The sequence below is a fragment of the Lolium perenne genome, chromosome 1 (genome assembly GCF_019359855.2).
Source record: "Lolium perenne isolate Kyuss_39 chromosome 1, Kyuss_2.0, whole genome shotgun sequence".
NCBI lineage: Eukaryota > Viridiplantae > Streptophyta > Magnoliopsida > Poales > Poaceae > Lolium > Lolium perenne.
The window spans coordinates 170,479,903-170,487,840 of NC_067244.2; the positions used below are offsets into that span (position 1 = coordinate 170,479,903).

The window sequence follows — 7,938 nt, forward strand, 5'->3', positions numbered from 1 at the left end:
GGCAAGTTACACAAGTTGCAAAGTGGTTTATATTTTTATACATGCAAAGGTATGTCAAAGGAAGGCTCATAGTTTATTTTGCGTAAAGCCAATTTTGTTTTGTAAAAATCTTTTTAGAAACTTTCTTTGTCTTTATATATTTTTAAAACAAAATAATATAGGGCTGGACAAACACAAGGAATCCACCAAGGTTTACCATCCTACATTTTATCCCCAAAACAAGCGAAACTAACTCCAGAGCCACTCACTGGATAGAGTTAGCATGCAATAAGTTTTTAGGCAACACTCCATTCAGAGCCACTCGCTGGATGAAAGTAGTAATTGCAAAACAGTTCGGGCAATCCTAAGTTCAGAGCCACTCACTGGATAAACTTAGCATGCCAAAACAATTTTTGAAAAGGTTTTGAAAACATAGGAGATCCTTCATCCGCTTCAATCTTCAGTTGCTCAAATTGCTCATATCCGGGAGCACGGCTAATCGATTAGATGATACACTCTGCAGAGGTTGTACACTTTCCCCACATGTCACAATCCATCCTTTTTGTTGTATCCTTCATTTGGCTTAACCGGGTATGGATCATGACGAAGTTTTCCATAGAAGCCCCCTATACATAATCCCAGTCCGCCCGCAACTATGATCCGAAGACCCCTCTCCAATGGCGGTACCGATGCAAGGGTTTCCCTCTATGTACGACTAAGCCAGAGCCCATATAGCATGTGGCTGTACTGGAAGCTTCTTTAACTGAAACTTTGAAGATCTCTTTGACCCTGGGCGGCGGTCCCCACCAAAACCTGAGTCTGCAGAGCCACTCACTGGATGCAGCTCTTGTAGACGCTCCCAACATACCACTCCGCCCAGAGGAAAACATTTTGATAAGTTTTTATTTCAAAAATATTTTCACCATACCACCGCAGAATGGGCGCTTGTCAATTTTCATAAAAGGTTTTGTTCTTTGAAAACCCATATCCCACGTCTACCAAGCAACTGGCTAAGCACTCATACAATATACGCATTTTAATAAAAGGGCTACAAGGAACATGGTAAGAAATCCTATGGCTCTCTACTAGGATAGCAAAGCATAATTTTCCTACACATGCATTTCTACGAAAATATTTGTAAAACATGCATATTAAAAATAGTAGGACAAAAGGTCATGTGTAACTTGCCTTTCATTGGTGAAGAATAATTATCTTGTCAACATAGCTACCAATATTAATTCCTTGATAATTCATCCCGTCACTCTTCGTGAATCTATCGCAACGAAAAGGAAAGAATACTGCACATAAACATACACACATTTCAAAAGGAAATATCCAACAAAAACGAAATATAGGAAAAATGCATAAACTCCAAATAGAACATCGAATCATTCCAACAGCAACCAAAATACAAAAGTACCATATGATGTCAACTATGGAACACAGAAACATAAGCTATATTGTTTATTGGTTAATTCCAAATTTAACCGTATGAACTAGGGTGTTAACAAGTTACTCTAATTAAGAATTAGTATTGGTGAAAACAATCTTTGACAACGCCAACACATGGATATACTCCTCCATACGTTTTATAGAAAGGACAGAACTGAAAGTGTTTATAGAACTTAAGCTATGTCCATACTATTTCGAACTTTACCTCAAAATTGACCAAAAGAAACTTTACTGAAAATGAAAACCGAGTGTTCCATTGCATTCTACTCGTTCTGAAGTTTCCAGAAATGCTTTATTTGCAAAATCTGGCCAAGTAGAACTAAAGTTATGAACTACTGAAGTTACACGTACAAGCAGTCTAGAAACGAATTTACTGAAACTAGCTATACACGTTATAGGTTCAGAACTGTCCTAAACTGAATGCTACGAACGTGAAAACGAGTATTGCTGAAACCAAATCGCAGCTCACCAACGAGACTTCGCCAGTCGTAGAGGTTGTGCGTGGCTGCGGAGAACGACCTCGACTACGTGGGGTCACCAGGGCCTATGCGGTAAAGGAAGGTGATCCTTGCACGACGAAGACGATGATGTTCTCTGGAATCCTTGGAGAAGCTCATCGAGATGGTGGCGGACAGGTACAGTGGCGATGGCATCGGGTGCTCATCGTGGGGTATCTCCGGCTAAGAATTAGATCAACAGAGGGATCAGCGAGATGTGCAGGGTGAGAGAAAAGGAGAGATAGTGTAATAAAAATCAGGGCCTGAGTCCCTCTGTACCCGCAGAAAACAACAAGAGCGTTGTGGTGGTCGTCGTGCTCCGGTGAAGAAATTTCGCCCTCAAGAGGGGCAGCCTGGGGGCTGGAGTGGTGGAGGAGTGTGTTCTGTGATGGGGAAGGTTTAGGTGGGATTTATAGAGAGGTGGGCGAGTGGAGCAATAGGAAGTGAAGAGATGGCCGCAAGCGTTTCCTTCAGCGTCATGGCCATTAGTGGAGATTTAAGGTGCTCTGAAATGGGATTTTAATCCTTTGAATGGAACAACGGGTTAATGGAGAGTAACTTTTGTGTTTAAGGAGAGGCATTTAGAGGTCTAGAACGTCCTAGAGAAAGTGGGGAAGACAGGGCAGCCATGGCTTGTAACGTACAGCTTGTACGTGTGCTCCACGAGGAAGACCAACAAATTGGATGTGCAATTATTCGGGCTGCTGGACGGGTTGGTTGATGGGCCAGAAAATTTTGGTCAAATAAAAGGAGGATGGGAGAAAACAAAATACTGGAATGAGAGGTGGGCTGGATTGGCTTGATTGGACTAGTTCGATCGGCTACATATTTTTTCCTCTATTCTATTTTCGAAAAAGGATTCACATACTATTAAATGTTTATATAGAAATTTCAGAAAATCAAACTAAAACAAAATACGCATAATAGGCATAGGAAATATATTTTACACCCAAATTTAGATTTGTAAAATCATGTGCTTATAAAACAAACATTTATAGCGGGTTTAGGGAATATAGTTTCCACCCACTTTAGTATTATAAAAATAATTTGTTTAAAAAAAACATATAGGTGATATATTTATATCATTTCCAACTATATATTTGAGGATGTCATGTTATCCCCGCCTCATATTATATTACTATTATTTTGGAAATGAAATAAGATATATTTGAAATTCAATAAGAATCAAATAACAACACAAATAAATCATTACCCAAACCTTTTCTATATTTTGGAAAAGTCATATTATTTCCTCTCTCTTGGAAAAGTCATATTATTCCCTATCTTAGTTAGTTCAAGAAGGTTTGGAAAAAATGTTTTAAACACCACTTAGATCAAAGCGATAAAATACCACGCCACAAATCGGATTTGTATAAATTTTCCTCAACCATGATTTATAATTTTGGATAGTCATATTTATCCGCTCATGTATAATGTTTTCATCCTAATTGAGAAAAGTTTAAACAAGTCCTCAAAAGTTTCAATTTCTTCAAAAATTCCAAAAAAGTCATCAATGCAATCAACATATTTTATTTTATTTAACATTCCAAAATTTAGAAAATTTTGGGATGTTACAAACTACCACCCTTAAAAGGAATCTCGTCCTCGAGATTCGAGAAGGCTAGAAAGAATATGGGTTTGGAGAGAATCAAGGGTTCTACCACCCTTAAAAGAAAGTATTCGTAGGTCACCAAATATCTTCTAGATGTCGCCAATTGCTTTGTCCTTCTTCACTTCGTTTCCATGTTTCGAATCCATGTTCTCGGTCTCGATGGTTTAAGATAGGAAAGATGTAGATCCTAGGGAGAAAGGACTATAGATATACCCTTACAAACAAATTTTATTCTGAAAATAATTTTATTTGCAAGTGTCATGAAAACCAGAAAAATGACAACTCACAAATCACACAAATCGTCGCATCTAACGATTTAGCTAAACCTATCAGGTCTTTGGTTCCTATAGGCCATCTTGGAATCTCAGTCTTCAGAGTCTTCGTTTTTTTTTAACTTCATTCCTTTTGAAGATGTCCGATGGTGTCATTGTAGATCCGGTCATGACGTCAGAATTGAAAGCACTCGCTCTTGAAGAATTTTAAGAGAAGAGTTTCAAATTATTTAAAAAACCAAATAGGTCAAGAAAGACAATAACTAAGAAGTAGAATACGAGAATTTCCACAAATATTTTTTTTCACAAATAAATATTCTTGACAAAAGAGAATTTTGAGATTTCCGGGTTCTAGTGGGTGATGTCCAACTACATATTTGAATAGATGAGTGAAGAGAAATCATTTTGCAATCTTAAGAAAGATGTGTAGTATGAGAGTATTTTCGAAAACTCTTTAAGAATATAGTTGATCCTATGGTTTCCATTTTCTAGGGTCACGTCCTACAGTCAACATATGCTCTGATACCATTTTGTAGCGACCCGAACCTGGTAGGGTTCGAATCTCTGTGCTTACTGTGCTATCCCTGGATCATAGCTAGCACACACAGTAACAAATGAATATCAAGATATAACATACGTCATTTTATTACTCAAACGTTGAATCCAGAGTTGCATATACAACTTGCACAGCATAGTGGCTGGCTCACATTACAACGGAAACATAAAGGTACGTCTTGGGCTTCATCAACGCCACAGGGCTTGTTGAGTATAGACCCATGATCCTAGTCGTCCTCACTCATCATCTGCAACAGGTAAAGTTACAGCCAAAAACATTTGGTCAATACTTTGAATGTATTGGCAAGTTACACAAGTTGCAAAGTGGTTTATATTTTTATACATGCAAAGGTATGTCAAAGGAAGGCTCATAGTTTATTTTGCGTAAAGCCAATTTTGTTTTGTAAAAATCTTTTTAGAAACTTTCTTTGTCTTTATATATTTTTAAAACAAAATAATATAGGGCTGGACAAACACAAGGAATCCACCAAGGTTTACCATCCTACATTTTATCCCCAAAACAAGCGAAACTAACTCCAGAGCCACTCACTGGATAGAGTTAGCATGCAATAAGTTTTTAGGCAACACTCCATTCAGAGCCACTCGCTGGATGAAAGTAGTAATTGCAAAACAGTTCGGGCAATCCTAAGTTCAGAGCCACTCACTGGATAAACTTAGCATGCCAAAACAATTTTTGAAAAGGTTTTGAAAACATAGGAGATCCTTCATCCGCTTCAATCTTCAGTTGCTCAAATTGCTCATATCCGGGAGCACGGCTAATCGATTAGATGATACACTCTGCAGAGGTTGTACACTTTCCCCACATGTCACAATCCATCCTTTTTGTTGTATCCTTCATTTGGCTTAACCGGGTATGGATCATGACGAAGTTTTCCATAGAAGCCCCCTATACATAATCCCAGTCCGCCCGCAACTATGATCCGAAGACCCCTCTCCAATGGCGGTACCGATGCAAGGGTTTCCCTCTATGTACGACTAAGCCAGAGCCCATATAGCATGTGGCTGTACTGGAAGCTTCTTTAACTGAAACTTTGAAGATCTCTTTGACCCTGGGCGGCGGTCCCCACCAAAACCTGAGTCTGCAGAGCCACTCACTGGATGCAGCTCTTGTAGACGCTCCCAACATACCACTCCGCCCAGAGGAAAACATTTTGCTAAGTTTTTATTTCAAAAATATTTTCACCATACCACCCCAGAATGGGCGCTTGTCAATTTTCATAAAAGGTTTTGTTCTTTGAAAACCCATATCCCACGTCTACCAAGCAACTGGCTAAGCACTCATACAATATACGCATTTTAATAAAAGGGCTACAAGGAACATGGTAAGAAATCCTATGGCTCTCTACTAGGATAGCAAAGCATAATTTTCCTACACATGCATTTCTACGAAAATATTTGTAAAACATGCATATTAAAAATAGTAGGACAAAAGGTCATGTGTAACTTGCCTTTCATTGGTGAAGAATAATTATCTTGTCAACATAGCTACCAATATTAATTCCTTGATAATTCATCCCGTCACTCTTCGTGAATCTATCGCAACGAAAAGGAAAGAATACTGCACATAAACATACACACATTTCAAAAGGAAATATCCAACAAAAACGAAATATAGGAAAAATGCATAAACTCCAAATAGAACATCGAATCATTCCAACAGCAACCAAAATACAAAAGTACCATATGATGTCAACTATGGAACACAGAAACATAAGCTATATTGTTTATTGGTTAATTCCAAATTTAACCGTATGAACTAGGGTGTTAACAAGTTACTCTAATTAAGAATTAGTATTGGTGAAAACAATCTTTGACAACGCCAACACATGGATATACTCCTCCATACGTTTTATAGAAAGGACAGAACTGAAAGTGTTTATAGAACTTAAGCTATGTCCATACTATTTCGAACTTTACCTCAAAATTGACCAAAAGAAACTTTACTGAAAATGAAAACCGAGTGTTCCATTGCATTCTACTCGTTCTGAAGTTTCCAGAAATGCTTTATTTGCAAAATCTGGCCAAGTAGAACTAAAGTTATGAACTACTGAAGTTACACGTACAAGCAGTCTAGAAACGAATTTACTGAAACTAGCTATACACGTTATAGGTTCAGAACTGTCCTAAACTGAATGCTACGAACGTGAAAACGAGTATTGCTGAAACCAAATCGCAGCTCACCAACGAGACTTCGCCAGTCGTAGAGGTTGTGCGTGGCTGCGGAGAACGACCTCGACTACGTGGGGTCACCAGGGCCTATGCGGTAAAGGAAGGTGATCCTTGCACGACGAAGACGATGATGTTCTCTGGAATCCTTGGAGAAGCTCATCGAGATGGTGGCGGACAGGTACAGTGGCGATGGCATCGGGTGCTCATCGTGGGGTATCTCCGGCTAAGAATTAGATCAACAGAGGGATCAGCGAGATGTGCAGGGTGAGAGAAAAGGAGAGATAGTGTAATAAAAATCAGGGCCTGAGTCCCTCTGTACCCGCAGAAAACAACAAGAGCGTTGTGGTGGTCGTCGTGCTCCGGTGAAGAAATTTCGCCCTCAAGAGGGGCAGCCTGGGGGCTGGAGTGGTGGAGGAGTGTGTTCTGTGATGGGGAAGGTTTAGGTGGGATTTATAGAGAGGTGGGCGAGTGGAGCAATAGGAAGTGAAGAGATGGCCGCAAGCGTTTCCTTCAGCGTCATGGCCATTAGTGGAGATTTAAGGTGCTCTGAAATGGGATTTTAATCCTTTGAATGGAACAACGGGTTAATGGAGAGTAACTTTTGTGTTTAAGGAGAGGCATTTAGAGGTCTAGAACGTCCTAGAGAAAGTGGGGAAGACAGGGCAGCCATGGCTTGTAACGTACAGCTTGTACGTGTGCTCCACGAGGAAGACCAACAAATTGGATGTGCAGTTATTCGGGCTGCTGGACGGGTTGGTTGATGGGCCAGAAAATTTTGGTCAAATAAAAGGAGGATGGGAGAAAACAAAATACTGGAATGAGAGGTGGGCTGGATTGGCTTGATTGGACTAGTTCGATCGGCTACATATTTTTTCCTCTATTCTATTTTCGAAAAAGGATTCACATACTATTAAATGTTTATATAGAAATTTCAGAAAATCAAACTAAAACAAAATACGCATAATAGGCATAGGAAATATATTTTACACCCAAATTTAGATTTGTAAAATCATGTGCTTATAAAACAAACATTTATAGCGGGTTTAGGGAATATAGTTTCCACCCACTTTAGTATTATAAAAATAATTTGTTTAAAAAAAACATATAGGTGATATATTTATATCATTTCCAACTATATATTTGAGGATGTCATGTTATCCCCGCCTCATATTATATTACTATTATTTTGGAAATGAAATAAGATATATTTGAAATTCAATAAGAATCAAATAACAACACAAATAAATCATTACCCAAACCTTTTCTATATTTTGGAAAAGTCATATTATTTCCTCTCTCTTGGAAAAGTCATATTATTCCCTATCTTAGTTAGTTCAAGAAGGTTTGGAAAAAATGTTTTAAACACCACTTAGATCAAAGC

The 7,938-nt window shown here is 38.6% G+C and overlaps 2 long non-coding RNA genes across 2 annotated transcripts; both read right to left on the minus strand.

Annotated features, from left to right (window-relative positions):
* Positions 1–302: 302 nt before the first annotated feature.
* Positions 303–2,392, minus strand: LOC139829876 (uncharacterized). Its single transcript, XR_007858401.2, has 3 exons — positions 2,208–2,392; positions 1,901–2,111; positions 303–1,277 (listed from the first exon to the last, which is right to left on the minus strand). It is a non-coding gene; the product is annotated as an uncharacterized lncRNA (long non-coding RNA).
* A 2,578-nt stretch (positions 2,393–4,970) lies between these two features.
* Positions 4,971–7,061, minus strand: LOC127312488 (uncharacterized). The gene is made up of 3 exons (XR_007858398.2): positions 6,877–7,061; positions 6,570–6,780; positions 4,971–5,946 (listed from the first exon to the last, which is right to left on the minus strand). It is a non-coding gene; the product is annotated as an uncharacterized lncRNA (long non-coding RNA).
* Positions 7,062–7,938: the final 877 nt, after the last annotated feature.